The following is a 20290-nucleotide window of genomic DNA, read 5'->3' as shown; positions in this document are numbered from 1 at the left end:
CCCCATGCCATTTGCTCTGTTACATAGGGAATATTAATCAATTGTACCATTTGGGTTTGGGCAGGAACGTAAATATCTTTAATCGTCTAGTTATGATACAGTACATATATGGGACCACAGTAGTCAGAATCAATGAGTCCCCCCAATACAGCTATGCCTTGTTTTGCACAACTAGATAAAATACACAGCCATCCAAAATGTTGCTTAGGGATGCTGCACCCAATCTGAAAATCATACAATAAAGATTCATGGGGAGGTATCACTATAGCGGTGGGATTGGTTACATCATATCCCTCAGCTTCATAACTATTTTAGCAAAGCAATTCGACATTTCCCGAAGGCGTAGCCCAGAAAATGATATTTCGGATCTGAGTAGAAGCAGGTTCATGATTATATAACTTCTGGAATGGAGTCATTCCATCCTTTTTTAAAGGTCTACTCTTTAGCAGCTGTAGAGCTGTGGACAATACAGATTTCCACCCCTTCATAGTGTCAAATTTTGTAAGACACCGTAACACACTTTTTAATAACCCATTCATACACTCAATAAGGCCAACAGCTTGCGGATAATATGGAATTTGAAATATCCATTCAATGTAGTTGTCTCTAGCATATTGCTGCACTAAGTTACCAGTCCCTCTATCGCTCTGAACTTGTTTTGGTATTCCATAATAGCTACTCATTTCATTTAAAAGTTATAACGTAGCTATCTGATTAGCCTCTCGTGCAGGCACAGCCATCATGATTCCACTACAGGTATCTACTGCCATATATAAATATACATCTCCACATTTTCATAAACGGCCTATAAAATCTATTTGCCAAATAGTGGCAGGACTTAAACCACGATGAATATGCCCCTGCTCAATAGCCTGGGTGACCTTGGATGTGTCAACTGACAATATTCACATTGTGTGACTACATTTTGAAAATCAGGGAGGGATCTTGGTATCCCTCTGACTTGGACCCACCTGTGATTAGCTTGTGCCCACAAGTGGCCACTTTTTTCGTGTGCCCTTTTCCATAGCCCCTGCTCATTTCTGGTCGTCACACTGGCTCGGATGTTTGCATGTTTATCTGCAATGGAATTGTACAGATTAGATAAACATCTTTTACATGTGTATCTACATGGAACACTAATGCTTTTGGAGACACTCAGCACAGGCGTCAGAGCACATAACACATTCAATTCATCATTTCAGTGTTCTGCGGCAGTCAAACAAACAGAATATTGGGAATTCACAGCTACAAGGGGTGGCAGGCTAGGTGTTACTGGCACCACCACAGAGACCTATGGTGGCTAAGTACCCAATACTGATGTCTGGGGATCACCTTAGTTGTTCAGGTGAAGAAACTGTTAACAGCTCTACTAACCATGTCTTCTTCACAAGCGGATCAATAACCATCAAGGCCAATGCAGTGTCGGGGTCAGCACCAGAAATATACTCGCATTGGTGCCAGTGTCAATACTTTTCTCAGTGCTCATCCCAATCTTTCCCCAGCACCAATAACAATGTCTTAGAAGGACTCATTGATAGACAGTCACCACTACCCTGGTGCTCCCGGCAACATTTACTAACCATTTTCAATGCACCTGCCAGTGTCGATCAGGTGGACGTCACAGTTTTCCATAAGGCTCCATCCAGTGATGTCACCCACAGGTAAGGACTACCATCCTTCTTGTCCTGGGAAAGATATTATTTAAACCAATATAAAATTAGCAGATTTTTAACTTTTTGGGCACAGAGTTTTACATTTTTTTGCCCAAATTTACCCCAGGAGTAACACTGGAACACAGGCTGCCATCAGATCTTCACACTGACACTAACCCTGACCCTCTAAAGCACCATAATCCCCTACCCTAACCTGACTACTAACCAAAACCGTAACCCTACCCCAATCCCTCACTCACATTGCCATACCAGAAAGTACTGACCTTGGCCAGCTTCAAAACCACAACCTCTAACTTACTAACCCGGCTCCAAATCCTGAGGCCAACGAGCCTTTCATAGCAAGCACTTTTCAAAACTTATACTTGTTCTGTGGGAGTAGACACCCACCCATCTACCTCCCCCCCCCTCCCCAAATTAAAGAAATTCTTATAAAGAAGAAAAGAAGTCTCCAAGATCCACTGGTTGCTTGAAGCAAACTTCTGCTTTTAAGCAGCTCACTCAAAGAATTCACATCCAACCTCTATTTTATTTAAACACAATTTCATTTGATATTTATATATATATTTATTCAGTAGACTGTTTTAGCCAGAACATAACAAATATACAACACTTGTATGCATCATAATTCAATCAGCAAAATAAACAGCCAATGCAAAACGTAGAACAAAATCCCCAACCCTTCCGTTATTCCCCCACCCCTACACTACAAGGATTTCCACTGCTTGTAACTCTTCCATAAACAAGTTAAAAGCCTCCGATCTCTTTTTCCATTTTTACCTAAAACAGTCCGTCCTCTGCATCTCATCCAGTCCATTACATTGCATGAGCAGCTTTCTTCCTCCAGTTGGCCAAATCCAAGCATCTCACACAGTTAAGAACGTGAAACAAACTACTTTACCAATTAAAGAACCTCCTCAATCATCACCTTAAAAATAAAAAATTTATTATATTAAATTAGTAAAATAGACTTCATCACACACTTTGTGAAAGATTAAATACCTCTGCCTGAGGGACAGATCCCACCCAATACCAACATACTTATCCCCCAGCACCCACCTGCCCACATCCTATCTAAAACTCTGCCTAAGGGAGAGATGCCCACCCATTACCAGCATGCGTATCCCTCGTCAGCCTCCTAACCACACCCTGCCTAAGCGAGAGGTCACCACCCAGAACCCCATCACACGTGTCCCCATACACCCTCCTCCTCTCACAGTCTCAGATACTCTGCCTAAGAGAGAGATGCCCACTCAGTACCAGCATGCGTATCCCTCATCAGCCTCCTAACCACGTCAGCCTCCTAACCACACCCTGCCTAAGCGAGAGGTCACCACCCAGAACCCCATCACACGTGTCCCCATACACCCTCCTCCTCTCACAGTCTCAGACACTCTGCCTAAGGGAGAGATGCCCACTCAGTACCAGCATGTGCATCCCCCAGCACCTTCCTGCCAACACCCTCTCCACAATCTGTCAGACACTAAGACATGCACAGTCTACAATCTAACAAGCTTAACATACAGCCTATGCAGGGAAGGGAATACAGGCAAGAACATAACAGGAAGAGATCTCTCAAGGGCATGCTGTTTTTGCAGAACGCAAAGTTACTTCCAAGGAGCTAAGGGACAACGTGTAAGTCCAGAGTAAGACCTAAGGGAGAAAAGTAACATCCTACAGAGCAACATCCCAAAAACCTACAGCTGCAAGCCTAACTTGAGTATGACGTCCTATAAGCCTTTATATCCCTGAATGTGCCATCTCTCCATGCCTCTCCTCTGTAAGCAGATCTATATAAAGGCAGACATGACCTATCAAAAGAGTAATTATAAAGCAGTTTCCACACTATACAGACACACATGACACTTCTCCTCTCATGGTATTGTCAGGTTATAGGTTACACACGACACATTTGAAATGCTTCTTTTATACTCATTCAGATTTCCAAAACTAGTTATTACCAAGAATCCCAGTGTGAAATACCAGTAATCAAAATTATTGGCATATATTCCAGAGGTCAGACATGGAAATTTACATCTGCCTCCATTTGTAAATTTCACCTTAGAATGGATCTGAATGAGGGAAATTCTGACCTCCATTGCTCCCCATTCAGTCAGCCCAAGCCACCTGATTGAGGGAGGCAGGCTCACTGATGTTTTACATTTTCTCCTTTTTACATGTGAGTCTCCTATGTTTCACAACTAATTTTCAGGTGATTAAAATATTTATGTGAAAATTTAATGGCTCTAAAATTGAAGGGACTTTTTCCTTTCCTGGCTAAAACCTTTAATACTATTAAAATAAATTTTCTTTTTATTATATTAGACTTGGAGCAAAGCTATCCTACACATTTTAAATATCAGCGAGGATGCCACTCGTCAGTGAATTTTGAATTCACTTGTAATTCAACCCTATTCAGATCCATTCTGGTTCATTATAACCATCTAGCATAATAAAGAGATTTTTCTCTCTTATCTTAAATAAATATAAAAATGTGTGCATAGGACACCCAGCAACCGGACAACCCGTACGAATGGAGAATAGGGTACGAAGCCCCAAAGACGTCTCAGTGAACCAGATGTTTCAGCTCTGATGAGCAGCAACAACCACATATCCAGTAAAAGCCTGCAGATATACGGATACAAAGAAATTATACTGCATTCAGTTCCACCTAAGAAATAGTGGACGTACCAATGCGTAGGCTCATTATTTCTTTTGCCAGGGTATTCATTCACAAGCCCCAATACCCCATGTTGATCAGAGTCCTGCTGCAAGCGGAGCTCTATAAAGGAAAGACATCACAGATTAAAACAGAGCGATTATAAAGCACTTTCTGCACTGTACAAACACACGCTGCCCTTCTCCTGTCATGGTATTGTCAGGTTACAGGTTGTACACGACACATTTGAAATGCATATTTTATAATGATTAGGAATTCCCATCAAACCAGTTATTACCAGTAATCTCAGTGTGAAAAACTAGTAATCAAATTCATTGACATATATTCAAGAGGTCAGACATGGAAATTTACCACCGCCTCCATTTGTAAATTTCACCTTAGAATGGATCTGAATGAGGGAAATTCTGACCTCCACTGCTCCCCATTCAGTCAGCCCAAGCCACCTGACTGAGGGAGGCAGGCTCGCTGATGTTTTACATTTTCTCCTTTTTACATGCGAGTCTCCTACGTTTCACAAATAATTTTCAGGTGATTAAAATATTTATGTGAAAATTTAATGGCTCTAAAATTGAAGGGACATTTTTCTTTAATACTATTAAAATTAGTTTTCTTTTTATTATATTAGACTTGGAGCAAAGCTATCCTAGACATTTAAAATATCAGCGAGGATGCCACTCAGAGAATTTTGAATTCACTTGTAATTCAACACTATTCAGATCCATTCTGGTTCATTATAACCATCTAGCATAATAAAGAGATTTTTCTCTATTATCTTAAATAAATATGAAAATGTGTGCATAGGAAACCCAGCAACCGGACAACCCGTACGAATGGAGAATAGGGTACGAAGCCTCAATGACCAAGATGTTTCAGCTCTGACGAGTAGCAAGAACCACATATCCGGTAAAAGCCTGCAGACATACGGATACAAAGAAATTATACTGCATTCAGTTCCACCTAAGAAATAGTAGAAGTACCAATGCGTAGGCTCATTATTTCTTATGCCAGGGTATGCATTCACAAGCACCGACACCCCATGTTGATCAGAGTCCTGCTGCAAGCGGAGCTCTATAAAGGGAGACATCACCAATTAAAACAGAGCAATTATAAAGCACTTTCTGCACTGTACAAACACACGCTGCCCTTCTCCTGTCATGGTATTGTCAGGTTACAGGTTGTACACAACACATTTGAAATGCTTATTTTATAATGATTAGGAATTCACATCAAACCAGTTATTACCAGTAATCTCAGTGTGAAAAACTAGTAATCAAATTCATTGACATATATTCAAGGGGTCAGACATGGAAATTTACCACCGCCTCCATTTGTAAATTTCACCTTAGAATGGATCTGAATGAGGGAAATTCTGACCTCCACTGCTTCCCATTCAGTCAGCCCAAGCCACCTGATTGAGGGAGGCAGGCTCGCTGATGTTTTACATTTTCTCATTTTTCCGTGCGTGACTCCTATGTTTCACAACTAATTTTCAGGTGATTAAAATATTTATGTGAAAATTTAATGGCTCTAAAATTGAAGGGACATTTTTCTTTCCTGCCTAAAACCTTTAATACTATTTAAATTAGTTTTCTTTTTAGTACATTAGACTTGGAACAAAGCTAACTAGATATCCTAGACATTTAAAATATCAGCGAGGATGCCACTCCTCAGTGAATTTTGAATTCACTTGTAATTCAACACTATTCAGATCCATTCTGGTTCATTATAACCATCTAGCATAATAAAGAGATTTTTCTCTATTATCTTAAATAAATATAAAAATGTGTGCATAGGAAACCCAGCAACCGGACAACCCGTACGAATGGAGAATAGGGTACGAAGCACCAAAGATGTCTCATTGACACAGATGTTTCAGCTCTGACGAGTAGCAAGAACCACATATCCGGTAAAACCCTGCAGACATACGGATACAAAGAAATTATACTGCATTCAGATCCACCTAAGAAATAGTGGAAGTACCAATGCGTAGGCTCATTATTTCTTATGCCAGGGTCTGCATTCAGAAGCACCGACACCCCATGTTGATCAGAGTCCTGCTGCAAGCGGAGCTCTATAAAGGGAGACATCACCAATTAAAACAGAGCAATTATAAAGCACTTTCTGCACTGTACAAACACACGCTGCCCTTCTCCTGTCAGGGTATTGTCAGGTTACAGGTTGTACACGACACATTTGAAATGCTTATTTTATAATGATTAGGAATTCCAAAATTAATTACCAGGAATCCCAGTGTGAAATATTGGCATATATTCAAGAGGTCAGACATGGAAATTTACAACCGCCTCCATTTGTAAATTTGACCTTAGAATGGATCTGAATGAGGGAAATTCTGACCTCCACTGCTCCCCATTCAGTCAGCCCAAGCCACCTGACTGAGGGAGGCAGGCTCGCTGATGTTTTACATTTTCTCCTTTTTACGTGCGAGTCTCCTACATTTCTCAACTAATTTTCAGGTGATTAAAATATTTATGTGAAAATTTAATGGCTCTAAAATTGAAGGGACATTTTTATTTCCTGGCTAAAACCTTTAATACTATTAAAATAAGTTTTCTTTTTATTATATTAGACTTAGAGCAAAGCTAACTAGATATCAGAGACATTTAAAATATCAGCGAGGATGCCACTCAGTGCATTTTGAATTCACTTCTAATTCAACCCTATTCAGATCCATTCTGGTTCATTATAATGAGATTTTTCTCTATTATCTTAAATAAATATAAAAATGTGTGCATAGGAAACCCAGCAACCGGACAACCCGTACGAATGGAGAATAGGGTACGAAGCCTCAAAGACGTCTCAGTGAACCAGATGTTTCAGCTCTGATGAGCAGCAAGAACCACATATCCGGTAAAACCCTGCAGACATACGGATACAAAGAAATTATACTGCATTCACTTCCGCCTAAGAAATAGTGGAAGTACCAATGCGTAGGCTCATTATTTCTTATGCCAGGGTATTCATTCACAAGCACCGACACCCCATGTTGATCAGAGTCCTGCTGCAAGCGGAGCTCTATAAAGGGAGACATCACCGATTAAAACAGAGCAATTATAAAGCAGTTTCTGCATTAAACAAACACACGCTGCCCTTCTCCTGTCAGGGTATTGTCAGGTTACAGGTTGTACACGACACATTTGAAATGCATATTTTATACTCATTCGGAATTCCAAAATTAATTACCAGGAATCTCAGTGTGAAATACTAGTAATCAAATTCATTGGCATATATTCAAGAGGTCAGACATGGAAATTTACCACCGCCTCCATTTGTAAATTTGACCTTAGAATGGATCTGAATGAGGGAAATTCTGACCTCCTCTGCTCCCCATTCAGTCAGCCCAAGCCACCTGACTGAGGGAGGCAGGCTCGCTGATGTTTTACATTTTCTCATTTTTACGTGCGAGTCTCCTACATTTCACAACTATTTTTCAGGTGATTAAAATATTTATGTGAAAATTTAATGGCTCTAAAATTGAAGGGACATTTTTATTTCCTGGCTAAAACCTTTAATACTATTAAAATAAATTTTCTTTTTATTATATTAGACTTGCAGCAAAGCTAACTAGATATCATAGACATTTAAAATATCAGCGAGGATGCCACTCCTCAGTGCATTTTGAATTCACTTGTAATTCAACCCTATTCAGATCCATTCTGGTTCATTATAATGACAATTTTCTCTATCATCCTAAATAAATATTAAAACTTGTGCATAGGAAACCCAGCAACCGGACAACCCGTATGAATGGAGAATAGGGTACGAAGCCCCAAAGACGTCTCAGTGAACCAGATGTTTCAGCTCTGATGAGCAGCAAGAACCACATATCCGGTAAAAGCCTGCAGATATACGGATACAAAGAAATTATACTGCATTCACTTCCGCCTAGGAAATACTGGAAATACCAATGCGTAGGCTCATTATTTCTTATGCCAGGGTATGCATTCACAAGCACCGATACCCCATGTTGATCAGAGTCCAGCTGCAAGCGGAGCTCTATAAAGGGAGACATCACCGATTAAAACAGCAATTATAAAGCAGTTTCTGCACTATACAAACACACGCTGCCCTTCTCCTGTCATGGTATTGTCAGGTTACAGGTTGTACACGACACATTTGAAATGCATATTTTATATTCATTCAGAATTCCAAAATTAATTACCAGGAATCCCAGTGTGAAATATTGGCATATATTCAAGAGGTCAGACATGGAAATTTACCACCGCCTCCATTTGTAAATTTGACCTTAGAATGGATCTGAATGAGGGAAATTCTGACCTCCACTGCTCCCCATTCAGTCAGCCCAAGCCACCTGACTGAGGGAGGCAGGCTCGCTGATTTTTTACATTTTCTCCTTTTTACGTGCGAGTCTCCTACGTTTCTCAACTAATTTTCAGGTGATTAAAATATTTGTGTGAAAATGTAATGGCTCTAAAAATGAAGGGACATTTTTATTTCCTGGCTAAAACCTTTAATACTATTAAAATAAGTTTTCTTTTTATTATATTAGACTTGGAGCAAAGCTAACTAGATATCATAGACATTTAAAATATCAGCGAGGATGCCACTCGTGAGTGAATTTTGAATTCACTTGTAATTCAACCCTATTCAGATCTATTCTGGTTCTTTATAATGAGATTTTTCTCTATCATCTTAAATAAATATTAAAATGTGTGCATAGGACACCCAGCAACCGGACAACCCGTACGAATGGAGAATAGGGTACGAAGCCCCAAAGATGTCTCATTGACACAGATGTTTCAGCTCTGACGAGTAGCAAAAACCACATATCTGGTAAAAGACGGCAGACATACGGATACAAAGAAATTATACTGCATTCACTTCCGCCTAAGAAATAGTGGAAGTACCAATGCGTAGGCTCATTATTTCTTTTGCCAGGGTATGCATTCATAAGCAACAATACCCCATGTTGATCGGAGTCCCGCTGCAAGTGGAGCGCTATAAAGGCAGACATCACCGATTAAAACACAACAATTCTAAAGCAGTTTCTGCACTGTACAAACACACGCTGCCCTTCTCCTGTCAGGGTATTGTCAGGTTACAGGTTGTACACGACACATTTGAAATGCATATTTTATACTCATTCGGAATTCCATCAACCAGTTATTACCAGTAATCTCAGTGTGAAATACTAGTAATCAAATTCATTGGCATATATTCAAGAGGTCAGACATGGAAATTTACCACCGCCTCCATTTGTAAATTTGACCTTAGAATGGATCTGAATGAGGGAAATTCTGACCTCCTCTGCTCCCCATTCAGTCAGCCCAAGCCACCTGACTGAGGGAGGCAGGCTCGCTGATGTTTTACATTTTCTCCTTTTTACGTGCGAGTCTCCTACATTTCTCAACTAATTTTCAGGTGATTAAAATATTTATGTGAAAATTTAATGGCTCTAAAATTGAAGGGACATTTTTATTTCCTGGCTAAAACCTTTAATACTATTAAAATAAGTTTTCTTTTTATTATATTAGACTTGCAGCAAAGCTAACTAGATATCATAGACATTTAAAATATCAGCGAGGATGCCACTCCTCAGTGCATTTTGAATTCACTTGTAATTCAACCCTATTCAGATCCATTCTGGTTCATTATAATGACAATTTTCTCTATCATCCTAAATAAATATTAAAACTTGTGCATAGGAAACCCAGCAACCGGACAACCCGTATGAATGGAGAATAGGGTACGAAGCCCCAAAGACGTCTCAGTGAACCAGATGTTTCAGCTCTGATGAGCAGCAAGAACCACATATCCGGTAAAAGCCTGCAGATATACGGATACAAAGAAATTATACTGCATTCACTTCCGCCTAGGAAATACTGGAAATACCAATGCGTAGGCTCATTATTTCTTATGCCAGGGTATGCATTCACAAGCACCGATACCCCATGTTGATCAGAGTCCAGCTGCAAGCGGAGCTCTATAAAGGGAGACATCACCGATTAAAACAGCAATTATAAAGCAGTTTCTGCACTATACAAACACACGCTGCCCTTCTCCTGTCATGGTATTGTCAGGTTACAGGTTGTACACGACACATTTGAAATGCATATTTTATATTCATTCAGAATTCCAAAATTAATTACCAGGAATCCCAGTGTGAAATATTGGCATATATTCAAGAGGTCAGACATGGAAATTTACCACCGCCTCCATTTGTAAATTTGACCTTAGAATGGATCTGAATGAGGGAAATTCTGACCTCCATCTGCTCCCCATTCAGTCAGCCCAAGCCACCTGACTGAGGGAGGCAGGCTCGCTGATTTTTTACATTTTCTCCTTTTTACGTGCGAGTCTCCTACGTTTCTCAACTAATTTTCAGGTGATTAAAATATTTGTGTGAAAATGTAATGGCTCTAAAATTGAAGGGACATTTTTATTTCCTGGCTAAAACCTTTAATACTATTAAAATAAGTTTTCTTTTTATTATATTAGACTTGGAGCAAAGCTAACTAGATATCATAGACATTTAAAATATCAGCGAGGATGCCACTCCTCAGTGAATTTTGAATTCACTTGTAATTCAACCCTATTCAGATCCATTCTGGTTCATTATAACCATCTAGCATAATAAAGAGATTTTTCTCTCTTATCTTAAATAAATATAAAAATGTGTGCATAGGACACCCAGCAACCGGACAACCCGTACGAATGGAGAATAGGGTACGAAGCCCCAAAGACGTCTCAGTGAACCAGATGTTTCAGCTCTGATGAGCAGCAACAACCACATATCCGGTAAAAGCCTGCAGATATACGGATACAAAGAAATTATACTGCATTCAGTTCCACCTAAGAAATAGTGGACGTACCAATGCGTAGGCTCATTATTTCTTTTGCCAGGGTATTCATTCACAAGCCCCAATACCCCATGTTGATCAGAGTCCTGCTGCAAGCGGAGCTCTATAAAGGAAAGACATCACAGATTAAAACAGAGCGATTATAAAGCACTTTCTGCACTGTACAAACACACGCTGCCCTTCTCCTGTCATGGTATTGTCAGGTTACAGGTTGTACACGACACATTTGAAATGCATATTTTATAATGATTAGGAATTCCCATCAAACCAGTTATTACCAGTAATCTCAGTGTGAAAAACTAGTAATCAAATTCATTGACATATATTCAAGAGGTCAGACATGGAAATTTACCACCGCCTCCATTTGTAAATTTCACCTTAGAATGGATCTGAATGAGGGAAATTCTGACCTCCACTGCTCCCCATTCAGTCAGCCCAAGCCACCTGACTGAGGGAGGCAGGCTCGCTGATGTTTTACATTTTCTCTTTTTTACATGCGAGTCTCCTACAGTTTCACAACTAATTTTCAGGTGATTAAAATATTTATGTGAAAATTTAATGGCTCTAAAATTGAAGGGACATTTTTCTTTCCTGCCTAAAACCTTTAATACTATTAAATTAGTTTTCTTTTTAGTACATTAGACTTGGAACAAAGCTAACTAGATATCCTAGACATTTAAAATATCAGCGAGGATGCCACTCCTCAGTGAATTTTGAATTCACTTGTAATTCAACACTATTCAGATCCATTCTGGTTCATTATAACCATCTAGCATAATAAAGAGATTTTTCTCTATTATCTTAAATAAATATAAAAATGTGTGCATAGGAAACCCAGCAACCGGACAACCCGTACGAATGGAGAATAGGGTACGAAGCACCAAAGATGTCTCATTGACACAGATGTTTCAGCTCTGACAAGTAGCAACAAACACATCTCCAGCAAAACCCTGCAGACATACGGATACAAAGAAATTATACTGCATTCAGTTCCGCCTAAGAAATACTGGAAGTACCAATGCGTAGGCTCATTATTTCTTATGCCAGGGTATGCATTCAGAAGCACCGATACCCCATGTTGATCACAGTCCTGCTGCAAGCGGAGCTCTATAAAGGGAGACATCACCGATTAAAACAGAGCAATTATAAAGCACTTTCTGCACTGTACAAACACACGCTGCCCTTCTCCTGTCAGGGTATTGTCAGGTTACAGGTTGTACACGACACATTTGAAATGCTTATTTTATAATGATTAGGATTTCCAAAATTAATTACCAGGAATCCCAGTGTGAAATATTGGCATATATTCAAGAGGTCAGACATGGAAATTTACCACCGCCTCCATTTGTAAATTTGACCTTAGAATGGATCTGAATGAGGGAAATTCTGACCTCCACTGCTCCCCATTCAGTCAGCCCAAGCCACCTGACTGAGGGAGGCAGGCTCGCTGATGTTTTACATTTTCTCCTTTTTACGTGCGAGTCTCCTACATTTCTCAACTAATTTTCAGGTGATTAAAATATTTATGTGAAAATTTAATGGCTCTAAAATTGAAGGGACATTTTTATTTCCTGGCTAAAACCTTTAATACTATTAAAATAAATTTTGTTTTTATTATATTAGACTTGGAGCAAAGCTAACTAGATATCATACACATTTAAAATATCAGCGAGGATGCCACTCCTCAGTGCATTTTGAATTCACTTGTAATTCAACCCTATTCAGATCTATTCTGGTTCTTTATAATTTTTCTCTATTATCTTAAATAAATATAAAAATGTGTGCATAGGAAACCCAGCAACCGGACAACCCGTACGAATGGAGAATAGGGTACGAAGCCCCAAAGACGTCTCAGTGAACCAGATGTTTCAGCTCTGATGAGCAGCAAGAACCACATATCCGGTAAAAGCCTGCAGACATACGGATACAAAGAAATTATACTGCATTCACTTCCGCCTAAGAAATAGTGGAAGTACCAATGCGTAGGCTCATTATTTCTTATGCCAGGGTATTCATTCACAAGCACCGACTACCCCCATGTTGATCAGAGTCCTGCTGCAAGCGGAGCTCTATAAAGGGAGACATCACCGATTAAAACAGAGCAATTCTAAAGCAGTTTCTGCACTGTACAAACACACGCTGCCCTTCTCCTGTCAGGGTATTGTCAGGTTACAGGTTGTACACGACACATTTGAAATGCATATTTTATACTCATTCGGAATTCCAAAATTAATTACCAGGAATCTCAGTGTGAAAAACTAGTAATCAAATTCATTGACATATATTCAAGAGGTCAGACATGGAAATTTACCACCGCCTCCATTTGTAAATTTCACCTTAGAATGGATCTGAATGAGGGAAATTCTGACCTCCACTGCTCCCCATTCAGTCAGCCCAAGCCACCTGACTGAGGGAGGCAGGCTCGCTGATGTTTTACATTTTCTCCTTTTTACGTGCGAGTCTCCTACATTTCTCAACTAATTTTCAGGTGATTAAAATATTTATGTGAAAATTTAATGGCTCTAAAATTGAAGGGACATTTTTATTTCCTGGCTAAAACCTTTAATACTATTAAAATAAGTTTTCTTTTTATTATATTAGACTTAGAGCAAAGCTAACTAGATATCAGAGACATTTAAAATATCAGCGAGGATGCCACTCAGTGCATTTTGAATTCACTTCTAATTCAACCCTATTCAGATCCATTCTGGTTCATTATAATGAGATTTTTCTCTATTATCTTAAATAAATATGAAAATGTGTGCATAGGAAACCCAGCAACCGGACAAGCCGTACGAATGGAGAATAGGGTACGAAGCCTCAATGACCAAGATGTTTCAGCTCTGACGAGTAGCAAGAACCACATATCCGGCAAAAGCCTGCAGACATACGGATACAAAAAAATTATACTGCATTCAGTTCCACCTAAGAAATAGTGGAAGTACCAATGCGTAGGCTCATTATTTCTTTTGCCAGGGTATTCATTCACAAGCCCCAATACCCCATGTTGATCAGAGTCCTGCTGCAAGCGGAGCTCTATAAAGGAAAGACATCACCGATTAAAACACAGCAATTATAAAGCACTTTCTGCACTGTACAAACACACGCTGCCCTTCTCCTGTCATGGTATTGTCAGGTTACAGGTTGTACACGACACATTTGAAATGCATATTTTATAATGATTAGGAAATCCCATCAAACCAGTTATTACCAGTAATCTCTGTGTGAAATACTAGTAATCAAATTCATTGGCATATATTCAAGAGGTCAGACATGGAAATTTACCACCGCCTCCATTCGTAAATTTCTCCTTAGAATGGATCTGAATGAGGGAAATTCTGACCTCCACTGCTCCCCATTCAGTCAGCCCAAGCCACCTGACTGAGGGAGGCAGGCTCGCTGATGTTTTACATTTTCTCCTTTTTACGTGCGAGTCTCCTACATTTCTCAACTAATTTTCAGGTGATTAAAATATTTATGTGAAAATTTAATGGCTCTAACATTGAAGGGACATTTTTATTTCCTGGCTAAAACCTTTAATACTATTAAAATAAATTTTCTTTTTATTATATTAGACTTGCAGCAAAGCTAACTAGATATCATAGACATTTAAAATATCAGCGAGGATGCCACTCCTCAGTGCATTTTGAATTCACTTGTAATTCAACCCTATTCAGATCCATTCTGGTTCATTATAATGACAATTTTCTCTATCATCCTAAATAAATATTAAAACTTGTGCATAGGAAACCCAGCAACCGGACAACCCGTATGAATGGAGAATAGGGTACGAAGCCCCAAAGACGTCTCAGTGAACCAGATGTTTCAGCTCTGATGAGCAGCAAGAACCACATATCCGGTAAAAGCCTGCAGATATACGGATACAAAGAAATTATACTGCATTCACTTCCGCCTAGGAAATACTGGAAATACCAATGCGTAGGCTCATTATTTCTTATGCCAGGGTATGCATTCACAAGCACCGATACCCCATGTTGATCAGAGTCCAGCTGCAAGCGGAGCTCTATAAAGGGAGACATCACCGATTAAAACAGCAATTATAAAGCAGTTTCTGCACTATACAAACACACGCTGCCCTTCTCCTGTCATGGTATTGTCAGGTTACAGGTTGTACACGACACATTTGAAATGCATATTTTATATTCATTCAGAATTCCAAAATTAATTACCAGGAATCCCAGTGTGAAATATTGGCATATATTCAAGAGGTCAGACATGGAAATTTACCACCGCCTCCATTTGTAAATTTGACCTTAGAATGGATCTGAATGAGGGAAATTCTGACCTCCACTGCTCCCCATTCAGTCAGCCCAAGCCACCTGACTGAGGGAGGCAGGCTCGCTGATTTTTTACATTTTCTCCTTTTTACGTGCGAGTCTCCTACGTTTCTCAACTAATTTTCAGGTGATTAAAATATTTGTGTGAAAATGTAATGGCTCTAAAAATGAAGGGACATTTTTATTTCCTGGCTAAAACCTTTAATACTATTAAAATAAGTTTTCTTTTTATTATATTAGACTTGGAGCAAAGCTAACTAGATATCATAGACATTTAAAATATCAGCGAGGATGCCACTCATCAGTGAATTTTGAATTCACTTGTAATTCAACCCTATTCAGATCCATTCTGGTTCATTATAACCATCTAGCATAATAAAGAGATTTTTCTCTCTTATCTTAAATAAATATAAAAATGTGTGCATAGGACACCCAGCAACCGGACAACCCGTACGAATGGAGAATAGGGTACGAAGCCCCAAAGACGTCTCAGTGAACCAGATGTTTCAGCTCTGATGAGCAGCAACAACCACATATCCGGTAAAAGCCTGCAGATATACGGATACAAAGAAATTATACTGCATTCAGTTCCACCTAAGAAATAGTGGACGTACCAATGCGTAGGCTCATTATTTCTTTTGCCAGGGTATTCATTCACAAGCCCCAATACCCCATGTTGATCAGAGTCCTGCTGCAAGCGGAGCTCTATAAAGGAAAGACATCACAGATTAAAACAGAGCGATTATAAAGCACTTTCTGCACTGTACAAACACACGCTGCCCTTCTCCTGTCATGGTATTGTCAGGTTACAGGTTGTACACGACACATTTGAAATGCATATTTTATAATGATTAGGAATTCCCATCAAACCAGTTATTACCAGTAATCTCAGTGTGAAAAACTAGTAATCAAATTCATTGACATATATTCAAGAGGTCAGACATGGAAATTTACCACCGCCTCCATTTGTAAATTTCACCTTAGAATGGATCTGAATGAGGGAAATTCTGACCTCCACTGCTCCCCATTCAGTCAGCCCAAGCCACCTGACTGAGGGAGGCAGGCTCACTGATGTTTTACATTTTCTTTTTTTTACATGCGAGTCTCCTACGTTTCACAACTAATTTTCAGGTGATTAAAATATTTATGTGAAAATTTAATGGCTCTAAAATTGAAGGGACATTTTTCTTTCCTGCCTAAAACCTTTAATACTATTTAAATTAGTTTTCTTTTTAGTACATTAGACTTGGAACAAAGCTAACTAGATATCCTAGACATTTAAAATATCAGCGAGGATGCCACTCCTCAGTGAATTTTGAATTCACTTGTAATTCAACACTATTCAGATCCATTCTGGTTCATTATAACCATCTAGCATAATAAAGAGATTTTTCTCTATTATCTTAAATAAATATAAAAATGTGTGCATAGGAAACCCAGCAACCGGACAACCCGTACGAATGGAGAATAGGGTACGAAGCACCAAAGATGTCTCATTGACACAGATGTTTCAGCTCTGACAAGTAGCAACAAACACATATCCAGCTAAAACCCTGCAGACATACGGATACAAAGAAATTATACTGCATTCAGTTCCGCCTAAGAAATACTGGAAGTACCAATGCGTAGGCTCATTATTTCTTATGCCAGGGTATGCATTCACAAGCACCGACACCCCATGTTGATCACAGTCCCGCTGCAAGCGGAGCTCTATAAAGGGAGACATCACCGATTAAAACACAGCAATTATAAAGCACTTTCTGCACTATACAAACACACGCTGCCCTTCTCCTGTCAGGGTATTGTCAGGTTACAGGTTGTACACGACACATTTGAAATGCATATTTTATATTCATTCAGAATTCCAAAATTAATTATCAGGAATCCCAGTGTGAAATATTGGCATATATTCAAGAGGTCAGACATGGAAATTTACCACCGCCTCCATTTGTAAATTTGACCTTAGAATGGATCTGAATGAGGGAAATTCTGACCTCCACTGCTCCCCATTCAGTCAGCCCAAGCCACCTGATTGAGGGAGGCAGGCTCGCTGATGTTTTACATTTTCTCCTTTTTACGTGCGAGTCTCCTACGTTTCACAACTATTTTTCAGGTGATTAAAATATTTATGTGAAAATTTAATGGCTCTAAAATTGAAGGAACATTTTTCTTTCCTGGCTAAAACCTTTAATACTATGAAAATTAGTTTTCTTTTTAGTACATTAGACTTTGAGCAAAGCTATCCTAGACATTTAAAATATCAGCGAGGATGCCTCTCCTCAGTGAATTTTGAATTCACTTGTAATTCAACAGTATTCAGATCCATTCTGGTTCATATAACCAACTAGCATAATAAAGAGATTTTTCTCTATTATCTTAAATAAATATATAAATGTGTGCATAGGAAACCCAGCAACCGGACAACCCGTACGAATGGAGAATAGGGTACGAAGCCCCAAAGATGTCTCATTGACACAGATGTTTCAGCTCTGACGAGTAGCAAGAACCACATATCCGGTAAAAGCCTGCAGATATACGGATACAAAGAAATTATACTGCATTCAGATCCACCTAAGAAATAGTGGAAGTACCAATGCGTAGGCTCATTATTTCTTATGCCAGGGTATGCATTCAGAAGCACCGATACCCCATGTTGATCACAGTCCTGCTGCAAGCGGAGCTCTATAAAGGGAGACATCACCGATTAAAACAGAGCAATCATAAAGCACTTTCTGCACTGTACAAACACACGCTGCCCTTCTCCTGTCAGGGTATTGTCAGGTTACAGGTTGTACACGACACATTTGAAATGCTTATTTTATAATGATTAGGATTCCAAAATTAATTACCAGGAATCCCAGTGTGAAATATTGGCATATATTCAAGAGGTCAGACATGGAAATTTACCACCGCCTCCATTTGTAAATTTGACCTTAGAATGGATCTGAATGAGGGAAATTCTGACCTCCACTGCTCCCCATTCAGTCAGCCCAAGCCACCTGACTGAGGGAGGCAGGCTCGCTGATGTTTTACATTTTCTCCTTTTTACGTGCGAGTCTCCTACATTTCTCAACTAATTTTCAGGTGATTAAAATATTTATGTGAAAATTTAATGGCTCTAAAATTGAAGGGACATTTTTATTTCCTGGCTAAAACCTTTAATACTATTAAAATAAATTTTGTTTTTATTATATTAGACTTGGAGCAAAGCTAACTAGATATCATACACATTTAAAATATCAGCGAGGATGCCACTCCTCAGTGCATTTTGAATTCACTTGTAATTCAACCCTATTCAGATCTATTCTGGTTCTTTATAATGAGATTTTTCTCTATCATCTTAAATAAATATTAAAATGTGTGCATAGGACACCCAGCAACCGGACAACCCGTACGAATGGAGAATAGGGTACGAAGCCCCAAAGATGTCTCATTGACACAGATGTTTCAGCTCTGACGAGTAGCAAGAAACACATCTCCAGCAAAAGGCAGACATCACCGATTAAAACAGAGCAATTATAAAGCAGTTTCTGCACTATACAAACACACGCTGCCCTTCTCCTGTCAGGGTATTGTCAGGTTACAGGTTGTACACGACACATTTGAAATGCATATTTTATACTCATTCGGAATTCCCATCAAACCAGTTATTACCAGGAATCCCAGTTGGAAATATTGGCATATATTCAAGAGATCAGACATGGAAATTTACCACTGCCTCCACTTGTAAATTTGACCTTAGAATGGATCTGAATGAGGGAAATTCTGACCTCCACTGCTCCCCATTCAGTCAGCCCAAGCCACCTGACTGAGGGAGGCAGGCTCGCTGATGTTTTACATTTTCTCCTTTTTACGTGCGAGTCTCCTACATTTCTCAACTAATTTTCAGGTGATTAAAATATTTATGTGAAAATTTAATGGCTCTAACATTGAAGGGACATTTTTCTTTAATACTATTAAAATAAGTTTTCTTTTAATTATATTAGACTTGGAACAAAGCTTACTAGATATCCTAGACATTTAAAATATCAGCGAGGATGCCACTCAGAGAATTTTGAATTCACTTTTAATTCAACCCTATTCAGATCCATTCTGGTTCATTATAATTAGATTTTTCTGTATTATCTGAAATAAATATAAAAATGTGTGCATAGGAAACCCAGCAACTGGACAACCCGTACGAATGGAGAATAGGGTACGAAGCCTAAAGGACGTATCAGTGACCCAGATGTTTCAGCTCTGACGAGCAGCAAGAACCACATATCCGGTACAAGACTGCAGACATACGGATACAAAGAAATTATACTGCATTCAGTTCCACCTAAGAAATAGTGGAAATACCAATGCGTAGGCTCATTATTTCTCATGCCAGCATATGCATTCACAAATGCCATGACCCCAAGCGGAGCTCTATAAAATCAGACATCAACTATTAAAAGAGAACGATTATAAAGCTGTTTCACACCATACAAAAGCACACACTACCCTTCTCCTGTCAGGGTATTGTCCGGTTATAGGTTGCACATGAAACATTTGAAATGCTTGTTTCATACTTATTCGGAATTCCCATCAAACCAGTTATTACCAGGAATCCCAGTGTGAAATATTGACATATATTCAAGAGGTCAGACATGGAAATTTACCACCGCCTCCATTTGTAAATTTCACCTTAGAATGGATCTGAATGAGGGAAATTCTGACCTCCACTGCTCTCCATTCAGTCAGCCCAAGCCACCTGATTCTAGGAGGCAGTCTCACTGATATTTTACATTTTCGCCGTTTTACAGTAGTGTCTCCTATGTT

At 39.2% G+C, this 20290-nt stretch overlaps 1 long non-coding RNA gene across 25 annotated transcripts in view; it reads right to left on the bottom strand.

Moving 5' to 3' along the window:
* The window catches only part of LOC115081937, an 84796-nt gene that overhangs the window by 2022 nt on the left and 62484 nt on the right, over positions 1 to 20290 (bottom strand). For 13 of the 25 annotated variants that reach the window (XR_003854012.1, XR_003854013.1, XR_003854029.1 and 10 more), the window contains 14 exons: positions 18079 to 18169; positions 17107 to 17197; positions 16102 to 16192; positions 15123 to 15213; positions 14135 to 14225; positions 12206 to 12296; positions 11202 to 11292; positions 7293 to 7383; positions 6331 to 6421; positions 5328 to 5418; positions 4362 to 4452; positions 2451 to 2598; positions 1595 to 1685; positions 972 to 1077 (listed from right to left, as the gene is read on the bottom strand). This is a non-coding gene — a long non-coding RNA (uncharacterized LOC115081937). Of the gene's footprint in view, positions 1 to 971; positions 1078 to 1580; positions 1686 to 2450; positions 2599 to 4361; positions 4453 to 5327; positions 5419 to 6310; positions 6422 to 7292; positions 7384 to 11201; positions 11293 to 12205; positions 12297 to 14134; positions 14226 to 15122; positions 15214 to 16101; positions 16193 to 17106; positions 17198 to 18078; positions 18170 to 20290 lie in introns of all 25 variants that reach the window. The other 12 variants (XR_003854023.1, XR_003854031.1, XR_003854035.1 and 9 more) reach the window with 12 other exon arrangements.

The sequence above is a fragment of the Rhinatrema bivittatum genome, unplaced genomic scaffold (genome assembly GCF_901001135.1).
Source record: "Rhinatrema bivittatum unplaced genomic scaffold, aRhiBiv1.1, whole genome shotgun sequence".
NCBI classification, from domain to species: Eukaryota; Metazoa; Chordata; class Amphibia; order Gymnophiona; family Rhinatrematidae; genus Rhinatrema; species Rhinatrema bivittatum.
This window is presented reverse-complemented; position numbering and strand designations above follow the sequence as displayed.